General features: G+C 49.6%; 1 long non-coding RNA gene across 2 annotated transcripts in view; it reads right to left on the bottom strand.

Moving 5' to 3' along the window:
• Positions 1–313: 313 nt before the first annotated feature.
• LOC137429425 (uncharacterized) overlaps positions 314–13,042 on the bottom strand; it is a 16,628-nt gene continuing 3,899 nt past the window's right edge. The window contains exons 1-3 of one of the 2 annotated variants that reach the window (XR_013621608.1): positions 1,851–3,340; positions 1,461–1,627; positions 314–400 (exon numbers count right to left, since the gene is read on the bottom strand). This is a non-coding gene — a long non-coding RNA (uncharacterized LOC137429425). Of the gene's footprint in view, positions 401–885; positions 1,628–1,850; positions 3,341–13,042 lie in introns of those variants that run through there. The other variant, XR_010984890.2, reaches the window with a different exon arrangement.

Below are 13,042 nucleotides of genomic sequence, written 5' to 3'. Positions count from 1 at the left end.
GCTGCATACAGCATACTGATAAATTTTATTTCTCTTGGCATGAAATTGTAATTTGATAAAATGGAGCTTGTATACTAGTTTTCATCTGTTATCTGGAAACGTAACATACAATCAGCATTCGGTGAGTTAGACTTGATATGCAACTTCTCAAGTTAAACGACAGAGCCCATCTGCTTAATGCTGTGATTGTTCTGGTTATCCCCACAATGCCTCCACTCTTCTTCCCGGTGCCATTCAGCCATTTTTGACTGTGATCGGGATCCACCTGGTTGAACTTTCGGTCTGATTCCTTCACTACAAAGTTTCCATTCTGGAATTCCTGAAGGACTTCTGGTGGAAGGCGGTTCATTTCTGTCAAGTAAACGCGGTTCCCCATCGAGCATAATGAGTGTGATCATACCTGAAGAAGAAAGGGAGCATCCTTCGGAAGGCATACATGTGCAGGTCCCATATACCATCACGTTGTGCTCTGATAAACATCAAGAGGATGCTCACCATATCCATATATCGCCACCAGCAATATTGCAACATATGCCACCATATATTGCACTTTTCAACTTCCTCTATTGCTTAATCCTATAGGCTGGGCTCATTTATTACTGTATTGGGCTAAATTATGGCGGCCATCTTGGAATTCAAGATGGCGCACAAACCAAACTTGTCGTAACTGAGGTAACATTATATCTGGAATCCTCAGCATCACAAACATGGGTATTGTCACAATTTTTAACCTCCTGTGATACATATAAGCCGAGCTATAGTGCAAAATATGGAAAAAATGGCGGCCATTTTGTTATTTTGGGAATTTGAGGGTCAAAACCCTGCAGAAAGAGGCAGGGGATCAGTCAAAGCGAAAGACAACACATTAAAAAAAGGTACCATCCATTTGTCACCGAAAGCAAATATGGATTTTTTTTTATTTCAAAGTGCTGTGAGCAGGATATCTCAAAAATGTGTGGATGGATTTGGACGACATTTGGTGGACATGCTGGGTGTGTGACAGGGACGAGTCGATTAGATTTTGGTGCAGATCCGGATACAATAATTTTAAAAGTGATTCTTCATTGTTGAGAGATGGGGACAAAATCGATACATGGCATGATATTTCACAAAGTTGTAGACGTATTTTGACAAAACTTGGTGGATAAATTGGTTAGGTGACAAGAACAAGCTGATTAGATTTTGGTTCAGGTCCTGATGCAGATCTGGCTGTCAGTCGGATACAAAACGTAAACTGTTCGGCCTTGTGGATGTATGCGTTCTACCGAGTGACATTCTCGTTATTACCTGCCTCATAATTTGTACATATGTAATACAGTATTTTCAAACTCCCTCGTTCACCCTCTTAGCCTCCACATTTATACATAATAAATGTATGGCCCCACAGGAGGTGGGTAGAGATAGAGACATAGTTTAGCATGAACTTTACCAAATGCAAAAATTATGTCCCAAGCACCCACAAATGACTTCCAGAATGGAAGTAGAGGCCTGGTCCAAGTCGGCAAGATGGACAGCCAAATGAAAGATCTCATCATGGTATGAATGCTGTCGATGTACTGTTGTGTGTCTTGTGGGGTCTTCTTACTCAAACATCCAAGTCTCTGGCTGAACAAAGCTGCAAAGATACCTGTGGAATGAAATGTTAAATAACCAAAGTTGTCTGCCCATCACAACAGGAAAAAAAACTTCATTTGAACATTCATGATATGGTGTTGTACTACTGTAATGGAGGTAGAGTCTTCAGAATTCATTTTACAGGTGTGAACACCCATGAAGGTGAACCTAGACCTGATTACAAATGAACTTTTGGATGTTTTACAAATATGATGCAACATCCGTAGCCCACGTACCACCATATGGGTGTCACTGCAGTGATTCTAGCCAAAATATTCTGGGCCTGCAATACAATGAAGAAGAAGAAGGTATCAAAACTATGACTAAACAACAACAATTGCCCAAAGTGAAAAAATAGGGCTGTGCTATTACAGCATTACAACTCTATTCCACTCAAATTTTCTTCGACTGAGGGACTGTCATGTCACAGGTAAAAATGGTTTACAAATGCAAGTTGTTTATTTGGAAAAGTTGTGTTTGGAAATATTTTAAACCTCTGACATATGTTCCTTTGAATAACTAAGCAGCTGGGATGCATTGCAGCAAAACATCAAAATATAATCCTTGACTTTCGAAATAATGTAATCTGCCCCAGAATGCTGAGCACATGCACATAAATCCCGAACAATCGGGGTCAGCAGGGCAGCCGAACGTATATCCTGTGTGCGTGGCAAGGATTGTTACCTAAAATGGCTCATAAAGCTTCTAAAAGAAGTGAAAAATACTCGTAAACATACCAGTGAAAAGGGGGTGTGCCTCTTAACAACAAAAGAGTTGGAGAACCTGCTGTACTCGCCTAAAAAGGTAATCCCGATGCTGCATGGATCGGTGCAAAGCCCGAAGGTTCGTACACAAGTGAGTTCTACCCAAACCTTTGACCACCACTGCCAGTGAGTGGACTTTTAACCTTGCGAGATTGCCTCATGTGAACATGGCAGGCTTGGTGATATATTTAATGGAGTGTGCAATCGGAAAGACGATGCCATCATTGATCATTACATCACCAACATTCAGGGAGACTTCCCAGAGGGAGACACCAAATCTGGTCCGGTTGCTTTTTAACACCAATGGGAAAATCATATCTGGAGCTTGGCAATGCACAGGGTAAGTTTAAAATGATGATATTTACTATTCTGTCAAACTTTGACAAAAGGAAGCAAGTTACAAAACATGTTTGGCTGCTTACTTCCTTTTTTTTATTAGAAATCAGTTATGTGCTGGTACTTGCATTTGACATGGCAGTTAAAGCTAAAATAAGAATCGTATTAAACAATCTCTGTGCCAGTGCATGCCACTTGCCTCCGTGATGTGATTGGGCTACTTAACTCATTTTTCTCAGGTAGGTTATTTGCTTCCTTTTGTCGAAGTTGGGTCATATTACGGTAATCATGTTTTTAGTAGGTGGGGTGGGAGTGGGAGCCGTATGGGATGTGAGGGTCCTTATAAATACATATATTTTTTGTTTGGTTCCGGGGCCACACTATAAATTATAGAGAGCTTCGTAAGCGAACCTCAATGCCAATTGCATGTACATGTAAATCCATTCAAAATTTCACTTTCATTTCAAATTTCACAAAAAAAAAAATTCAAATTTTTCCCCATTCCCTTGGGAACAAAATTTCATGTTGTCATTTCAAATGTCCCTTCCATGATCCGCCATCTTGTCCCTTCCATGATCCGCCAACTTATCCCTTCCATGATCCGCCATCTTGCTCACGTGATCTTGCTTTGGTCTGGCGCGACCGATAAATTATGTTCACCGGGTGATTAGAATCAATATATATATATGTATATATATATATATATATATATATATATAAATGAATTCATTTATTCATTTATTGTTCATTGTTCGCTTTTTCATAAAAGCATCTTGCTCACGTGATCTTGCTTTGGTCTGGCGCGACCGATAAATTAATTATTTTCACCTGGTGATTAAAATTATTTTCACCTCGTGATTAAAATCAATAAACAAGTACACATACATTCAAAGTACACCGCCCCCATGCCAAATAATGAAATATCCTACAGCGCGGCATTGCCGGGGCGCCTCCGGCGCCCGGCAATACCGCAGTGCACCTCATAGAGGCTGCATTGGGAGGGAGAGGTGTTCGCTAATTGATTGATTAATTGTATAATTAAAATCAATAAAAGATTATCAGAAAATATTTCCTTCATCAATTGGCTAATAGCTTAACTAAACCACTAGTGCTTCATCCGAAGATGTATCTTTTAGAAATTTAATGAAACAAGTCATTAATAAAAAATTAAATAATTACTTGATTAATCAATAAATAATTAATCAATTAATCAATAAATAATTAATCGATTAAATGATTAATCAATAAATCAAAAATATCCTTGAAAGCCACATCACTTGGTCACTGTCATGTCCAAATATTAGCTTCCCAGCTCAAAAGGTTCCTGAGATATTGGCCAGATGAGAAAGAAAATAAATAAATGATTAATAATGAAAATAAATAAATAATAATCATTAAAAAATTAAATTATCAATCAATTCGGTCACAGAACACATAAACCACCACCATTTCATCAGAATCTGTAACTGATTTTTTTTTTTTTTTTTTTAGTAATTAATCGAATAATTAATCGATTAATTGATTAATTGATTAATCAATAAATCAAAAATATCCTTGATAGCCACATCAATTGGTCACTCATGTCCAAATATTAGCTTCCGAGCTCAAAAGGTGGCTGAGATATTGGCCAAATGAGAAAGAAAATAAATAAATGATTGATAATGGCAATAAATAAATAATTATCATAAAAAAATTAAATTATTAATCAATTCGGTCAGAGAACACATGAACCACCACCATTTCATCAGAATCTGTAAATTTAAAAAAAAAAAAATGTAGTCATTAATTGAATAATTAAATAATTAATTGATTAATTGATTAATTAATAAATCAAAAACAGCCTTTGCAGCCAAATCACCTGGTCATTGGCATGTCTAAATATCAGCTTCCTAACTCAAAAGGTGCCTGAGTTAATGGTCAGAAGAGAAAGGAAATTTGATTAATTAAATAAGTACTTTATTAAACGCTAATAATTAAATAACTCCTCAATTAATTGATTATTCAAAAAAACAAAAAATACAGTTTTTGACAAAGGACTTGCTCACTACTGTGCCGAAATTTCAGCTTCCTAGCTCAAATCCACTTTTTTGAGGTGAGTTTTGTCTTCTTTCCTGGAAGTCCTTGGTGTCCTTGCATTTTATACCTATCCTGCCTCCCCCCAGGCCCTCTGCCTCCCACACATCTCCCGATGTCCCTGCCCTCAAATGTTGTGTTTGTGTGCTTCCTCCCCTTCTCTCCCCATCTTGTCGACCGCTCCCCTTTTTTGTTTGCTTGTTTGTTTGATTTGTTTGTTTGATAAATGTTAGCTCTTTCACGAGCCTCGACTCTGTATCCCAAAAAAAAAAAAAGGCTAACTGAGATATCGTCCGGACAAACAAACAAGAAAACAACCAAGAAAACAAACAACCAGAGTGAAAACTGAGTACTCTCTTTCAGCGTGCGTCACTGCCGAGCCCCCTTCGGTGCCCGGCAATGACGATTTGCAATGCCTGTAGATGGCATAGGAAAGGAGCGGTGTACAATTACAATACAGTACTGCACAGAACGGATTTTGAATTTGAAACCGCTCATCATTTATGCCAGCTACACCGACTTCTTTTTTCCACCAGCTACACCGGCTTCATTTAAGCCAGGTACATCGATTTCAGTACGTACCTGCCAGTCGGACCTACGTACCTGGTCAGGTAGACTAGAAGTCCAGACTATAGTCTGCATTCTGCAGTAGGTATGTCCTGCATTCTATCCCAATCTATCCATTCAATAAAATTAATTTTAATTTTAATTCGAAGCCCAAGATCAAACAACCTAGCCGAGCTAGGCCTTGGCCTACAGATGTTTGTGAGGGCTGCGTACTCGATCGACTGACCATTGTGGACGAAGCTCTCACTCTACGCAATGCGTATTCATATTACTATATTTTTGTACCTATTGGTGAAAGGAGAAGCATTTGTCTGTGTGTGTGATTGTGTTATATCCACTGCCGCCGCTCACTTGAACAAAAAGGAAGTTGTACAAACCAGACACTGCTCCTCCACGGATATATCCGTGAGTCCGATTTGCATTTAGGAACAGAACAATTCTCGTTAACCATCTTGAAATTGCCACTCTTTTGTCTAAATGCTGAAACTTATGGGATGGGTAAAAGACGATTTGAATCACTGATTTCGTGCGAGCAACATCAAGTTAAAAGTGCCCTTCGAGCAGAACTGAGTCACTGAAAACGCACACACAGCGCATGCGCAAAGGCTTCGTTGGCATCCATACGTCATTTCGAAAGTTACGTATCGTCAGTGTAAATTCTCGACATTTTTTACTCCAATTAAGCTTACGCCATCCAAAAGGGCTAGAAATCAACTAGATAAGGATAGCTTATCACTTTCCATTGTAAAGTTCGTTCTGGAGCTACTTGTTAATATTGTTGACGACATTCTGATTGGGCGAGAGTTGGTGCCCTGGTGTTGGGCAAGCGGCTAGGGTGAGGGCTTAGGATCCTAGGATCCTGGGTTCGAATCCCGGTCAATCGCTGAATTAACGCCAGGGGGTTGACTCAGCCTGTCATCCTTCCGAGGTCGGCAAATTGAGTACCAGTTCACTGGTAATTCCCTGGTTGTCGTAAAAAGGCGACAAAAAGGGTTGGCGTCAGGAAGGGCATCCGGCCGTAAAGCATTGCTTCAAAAAGGGGACCAAAAAACAACAACAACCACGGTCCCCGAAAAAGGCCAACCCCCGCTTGCGGGGAAAAATGGCCTCTAAAGGTGGTTTTATTCTGATTGGGCGAGAGGAAGCGAAGCCAGTTGATCCTCTCGAGCAGGTCAGAAATCACGGGGTGAAGTTCTCGCTAATCACGATCATCGCTAATCACGGGGTGCCGTGCCTAAGTTCTTGTCGACCGGCACATGTCTCAGTAATAACATCTCAAATACATACAACATGTAATAATCGTATATCTGAAACGATCATGAAGCATATTAAGCTTTTACTTCCAGACAGAGCCTCCCGAAGCACAAATGTGAAGCGGATGGCACCAGATGGTACGAAGTAAACGACCCTTTCTTTGATCAATCACAAAATGGAGGATTTGCACCCTGACCTCCAGGCTCCAGGTCATATGATCTCGAAGAGCCAATAGAACGGCTCGACAAAGAACACCAACAAGTCAGTTATTTAAACTATCCACCAGTGGGCAGGACGTAAACAGTAAACCATCGTAGTGAATTGAAAATAAACACTTACCGTCGTGTTCTGCCGCACGGATGTCTGAAACTTGCACACGACCTCCACATTTTGGGAAAACCCGCAAACGCACTCCAGACTCCCCCCCCCCCCCTCCCCCCTGTCAATCATTTTCGTGTTTTCAATGAAATATTTAATTCAAGAAAGCATTTTAAAAACAACTTTGAATTGTACGCTCTTGGAAACGTCAACAGTTAATTAGGCGGTGTATTAATCCAGTGCGTGGTTGGAGAATTTTCACTCAATTGGTTTCTTCATGAAACCCATTTGACGAGTTAAAATAATTTATTCGTGAAGGTGTAAACTCAAAATAAATATTCGTGAAAAACCCGATGGACACGATGAATATTTCACCTTTATTTGTCACCGTGGGGGTTAAATATGCTCGATCAGGTTCGATCAATCGGGGTATGGGGTTATCGAGAGGTCTGGTGCACGTGCCTAAGGATCCGAACCCTCGCCTCTGGCCTGGGCTTGAGTCCCGCTTAGGGCGCAAGGGGCGAATTAGCATAAGAATAGTGGGGAGAACCAAAAGACATAGTAGCATTATTGGGGTCCGCATCTCAGCCAACTCCACCCACAATGTGCCCTGCAAAGCACAGCTCCACCGGCTATCCCATGGCTTGACCCCATTTTTTTCCGCTCAATCACTAATTAATAAATCTCCACGGCCGTTGACCACAGTTGTGACGCCACGTCCATGTTGTGTGCTCCCTTCCTGTCCCATCTCCAGGTGCTGCATGACGTCATCGCTGCGCACCCAAAGGGATTTCTCAGTTTTCACTCCGGTTTCTTTCTTTGTTGTTGTCTTGTTTGTCCGGGAGATATCTCATTCATCCCTTGAACGAAGCAGCTTGATACAAAACAACCTGTAAAAAGTGTTCACACAACCCTTTCGTACACGATGGAGCGGTGTATAAGCTTCATAAAGCGACATTTTCACAAAGTAATAATTGGTGTGGAATGCATGGTGCGAGTTTAAAGTTAGATAGAGGGTGTAGGTAAATTAAATGGATATTGAAACCTGTGGTGCTGATTGTGGTGTGGAATGTCGTGTTTTGTTATATGATTGTGTTATCTGATGTTGGAATTGTACATATATGGACACACCACAAATGTGCTTTCGAGTCTTCCCACCAGAGTTGATAGGGTTAGATCATCTCTCTATGATTAACGGAGCTCCAGGTCATAACGTCTGGCAACAAGCATGTCTTGGCTTTCATCAGGAACAGCCCGCTTCACAGCATTTTTGAAGGATGCTGCTGCAAGAATCCTGGTAGCGTCCTGAGCTGAGCTGAACAGTTCCCTTTGTTGACTTTCACATCATGCCGCATCAGGAGACGTTTGTTCGCTGATATGAACTGTCTGACGGTAGGGTTGTTATTACTACTAGTCCAGTCAATCTGTAATTTGACCTCAAACAAGTTTGCAAAAGAAATACTTTTTTGATAAACATGCTTCGTAGTATTGCCTTAATGATATATTGTGGCGGACACGATGGCTCGCTGGCGCAGTGATGTAATTCCGCGCACCAGTGGGTGTCGGCCACGCCCCAGGTGAGGCGTGGCCTCCAGATATACACGCGGGCTCGCAGCCCGGAACATGGCAGTGCTGATGAGTGAGCAACCAATAAAGAGCTCGACTTAACCCAAAGCGTTGTGGCCTACCTTTGTTTAACGTGTGTGCCCAGCACCACACTGGTGACCCCCACTGGTTCAGCCGTTGCTGTACCCCGAACGCGCCATGGCCATCAACGCTGTCGCGATCAAGCTCCCGGAGTTCTGGGAAGCGCAGGCCGACACCTGGTTTCTACAGGCCGAGGCCCAATTCCAGCTCCGGGGCGTCACGGCGGACGACACGAGGTACTTTTACGTGGTCGCTGCCCTTGGAACCGGCACGGCCGCCTGAGTCGTGTCCTTCCTCCGGCACCCACTGGACGAAGGCAAGTACGCGGCGCTCAAGCGACTTCTCCTTGACACGTTTGTCCTCACAGAGGCCGACCGCGCTGACCGTCTTTTGGACCTTCCCGTCCTCGGCGACACACGACCGTCCGCCCGCATAGATTACATGCTGTCCATGCTCGGCGATGGCCACGCGGATTTCCTTTTCCGTGCTCTCTTCCTCCGCCAGCTACCTGTACAGGTACGGCTCACGCTGGCCAGTTCGACCATTACGGAACCGCGCGCCCTGGCCAGGGAGGCGGACAAGTTTTTCGCGGCCCATGACGCACGGCCGGCATATAGCATGGCCGTCGTGGATCCCGGCGCCGCGCACGGCGCGAGTGGTTCGGATCACCACGTGGCATGGCGTTCGGATCCTCCCGAACATGGCGCAGGTTTGGCGGATCCGCGCGTGGCCGCCGCCACGCCCCGCCCACCACCGTCGTCACAACCACCACCGGGCCAGACCTGGTGCCACTTCCATACCAGGTTCGGCCACAAGGCCAGGTCCTGCCGCCCGCCTTGTACTTTTGGCAGGTCGGGAAACGGCCAGGCCGGCGCTCGCTTCCTGCCATGAGCGTCGGCTATACTGGCAGCCTTCTGTTCATAACAGACACCTCGGGTCGTCGCTTTCTGTGCGACACGGGAGCGCAGGTGAGCGTCCTCCCTGCCTCCGCATCCGACAAGCAAGCTGGGGGCCAGGGCCCCGCTTTGCTTGCCGCCAATGGCACGCCCATGCGCACGTTCGGGAAGCGTCGTCTCTCGCTGCGGTTCGGGAGGCAGCGCTTTCAGTGGACGTTCGTTACCGCTAGTGTCCCCATGGGCCTACCCGGAGCGCACTTCCTCTGTGCGCATGGGCTGTTGGTGGACGTGAGGCACAGACGTCTTGTCCAAGCCGAAACCTTCAGCTCGCTTGCTTGCGCGCTGAGCAGTTCGTTGAGCAGCTCCCTGGGCGGCTCACCGAGCAGCTCGCCAAGCGGCTTGCTGAGCGGTTCGGTCCCAGCGAGGTTGGTCTGCACGCTTCCGGCAGCGGACGAGTTCACCCGCCTCCTCGCCAGTTTCCCGGCCCTCACGCGGCCCACCTTCTCGGCGGTGGCCGTCAAGCACGGGGTTGAGCATCACATCCCCACCGTCGGGCCACTGGTCTACGCCCGGGCACGCCGCCTCGACCCGGCGAAGCTCGCCATGGCGCAGGAGGAGTTCGCCACGCTGGAGTGACTGGGCATCGTCCGGCGCTCCAACAGCGCATGGGCATCGCCGCTGCACATTGTGCCCAAGCCCGGCGGCGGGTGGCGGCCATGCGGAGACTACCGCCGCCTCAACGATGCTACCACCCCCGACCGCTACCCGGTCCCTCACATCCAGGACTTTTCCGCCCGGTTGGCGAAAATGTCCCTCTTCTCCAAGGTGGACCTCATCCGCGGATACCACCAGGTCCCCTTCAGGCCGGAGGACATACCGAAGACGGCCGTCATCACACCAATCGGCCTCTGAGTTTTTGCGGATGCCCTTCGGGTTGAAGAATGCGGCCCAGGCGTTCCAGTGGCTGATGGACAGCGTCTTGCGCGACTTGGACTTCGTGTATGTCTACCTGGACGACATCCTCGTTGCAAGCGCGTCCCGTGAGGAGCACCTCCGCCATCTCCGCATGCTCTTCGAACGCCTGGGCCGGCATAGCCTGATCATCAACCCCGCCAAGTGCCGGTTCGGCGTCACCGAAATCGACTTTTTGGGGCACCGGGTCACCAGGCACGGGGCCATCCCCTTACCGGCCAAGGTGGAGGCGGTCAGGGGTTTTCCACGCCCCCGCACGATCAAGGGGCTCCAGGAGTTCCTGGGCATGGTGAACTTTTATCACCGTTTCCTGCCCCGCATCGCCCAGCTCCTGCGCCCCCTGCACGAGGCCCTCCGGGGGAAGCCGGGCAAAGGCGACGTTGCCTGGACCGAGCCGATGGATGCGGCGTTCGCGGGCGCGAAGCTCGCCTTGGCTAACGCCACCATGCTCGCGCACCCGGCGCCCGATGCACCGATCGCCCTCACCACCGACGCGTCGGACTACGCGGTGGGCGCGGTGCACGAGCAATGGGTGAAGGGAGCTTGGCAGCCGCTGGCGTTTTTTAGCCGGCAGCTCTGCCCGCACGAACGGTGGTACAGTACCTTCGATCGCGAGCTGCTCGGGCTCCACCTGGCGGTCCGGCACTTCCGCCATCTGCTCGAGGGCCGCCCGTTCGCAGCCTTCGTCGACCACAAGCCCCTGGTTTTCGCGATGGCGAAGGTCGCCGAGCCGTGGTCGGCCCGGCAGCAGCGTCACCTCTCGGCCGTGTCCGAGTATATGATGGACATCCGCCACGTCGCGGGGAAGGACAACCCAGTGGCGGATTGCCTTTCCCGGTCCGTCGCCCACGCGGTCCACCTCGGGATCGACTATGCCCGGATGGCGGCGGACCAGTCCGCCGACCCCGCCGTCCGGGCTTTTCGGACTGCCGTCACGGGCCTCCGCGTCACCGAGGTGCCGTTCGACGGCGCGGGCACGGCCCTCTTGTGCGACGTCTCCCTCGTCCGGCCTCGCCCCATCGTGCCCGCTGGCTGGCAGCGCCGGGTTTTTGACGCCATCCACGGCCTGTCCCACCCGGGCACGAAGGCCTCCCAAAAGCTGGTCGCCGACAAGTTCGTCTGGCATGGCCTCCGGAAGGCCGTCCGCGATTGGGCCAGGACGTGCCTCGCGTGCCAGTGCGCGAAAGTCCACCGCCACACCCAGGCCCCGTTGGCCCCGTTTATTGTGCCCGAACGTCGGTTCGACCACGTTCACGTGGACTTGGTGGGACCTCTGCCCCCCTCACGGGGTTTCACCCACGTCCTCACCATGGTGGACCGCACCACCCGGTGGCCGGAGGCCGTGCCTTTGGCAGCAGCGACGGCGGCGGACGTCGCGCATGCGTTCTTCGCCACTTGGGTTGCCCGGTTCGGCGCCCCCTCGGACATCTCGTCCGACCGCGGCCCCCAGTTCACCTCGGAGCTCTGGGGGGCGGTAGCGCGGGGGCTCGGCGTCCAGCTGCACCGCACCACGGCCTACCACCCCCAGGCCAACGGCCTGTGCGAGCGCTTCCATCGCGCCATGAAGGCCGCGCTCTGGACCAGCCTCCGCGACGGTGGCTGGGTCGACAGGCTCCCCTGGGTCCTGCTGGGCCTCAGGACGGCGCCCAAGGACGACCTGCGTGCATCCGCGGCGGAGTTGGTCTTCGGACAACTGCTGCGGGTGCCGGGCAAGTTCCTCCCCGACTCCCGGTTCGGCGCATCCTCGTCCTGCAGGACGCCCTGCAGGAGACTGCCTGGAGGTTCGCCCCGGTGCCGACGGCGCACCATGGCTGCCCGCCAACGCACGTCGCCCCGGAGCTTCGCACGGCGGAGTACGTATTCATCCGCCACGACGCCCACCGGACACTGCTGCGGCCCCCGTACGACGGGCCCTTCCGCGTGCTGGAGACCGGGGCGAAGCATTTCACCCTGGACATCGGCGGTACTCCTGACCGCGTCTCCGTGGACCGCCTCAGGCCGGCCCACCTCGACTTGGACCACCCCCCGCAAGCGGCTCTGCCCCCGCGTCGGGGCCGCCCAACCCCACCGTCACGCCACCCCCCTGCCCTGCACCCATCCCAGATGCCGCCAGCGGCATCCCAGATGGCATCCCGGCATCCCAGACGCCGCCAGCCGCCAGAGGGCGCTTCGGCCGGGTCATCCGGTTGCCCCGCAAACTGACTCTCCAGGTGCGTGGGAATTCTGGGGGGGGGGGGGGGGTGGGGCGTGTGGCGCACACGATGGCTCGCTGGCGCAGTGACGTAATTCCGCGCACCAGTGGGGTCGGCCACGCCGTGGGGGACCCCACTCCCTCTCGTCGAAACTCAAGGTGGGGAACCCGATCGAAGCAAGGGTGGAAATCATTCCATTTATGACGACGAAACGTCTGATGCCCGACGTGGAGATCAGTTTCTGAGATTTGGGACATGGAATGTAGGGACAATGACAGGGAGATCAGGAGAAGTGGTGGAAGTATTGGTCAGAAGAAGAGTGGACATATGTTGTGTGCAGGAGACGAGATGGAAGGGAAGTGGTGTGAGAATGGTGAAGGGTAGGCAGGGACAGAAAATGATGATTGGA

This window comes from Myxine glutinosa, unplaced genomic scaffold (genome assembly GCF_964187855.1).
Source record: "Myxine glutinosa unplaced genomic scaffold, kmMyxGlut1.1 SCAFFOLD_1026, whole genome shotgun sequence".
NCBI lineage: Eukaryota > Metazoa > Chordata > Myxini > Myxiniformes > Myxinidae > Myxine > Myxine glutinosa.
This window is presented reverse-complemented; position numbering and strand designations above follow the sequence as displayed.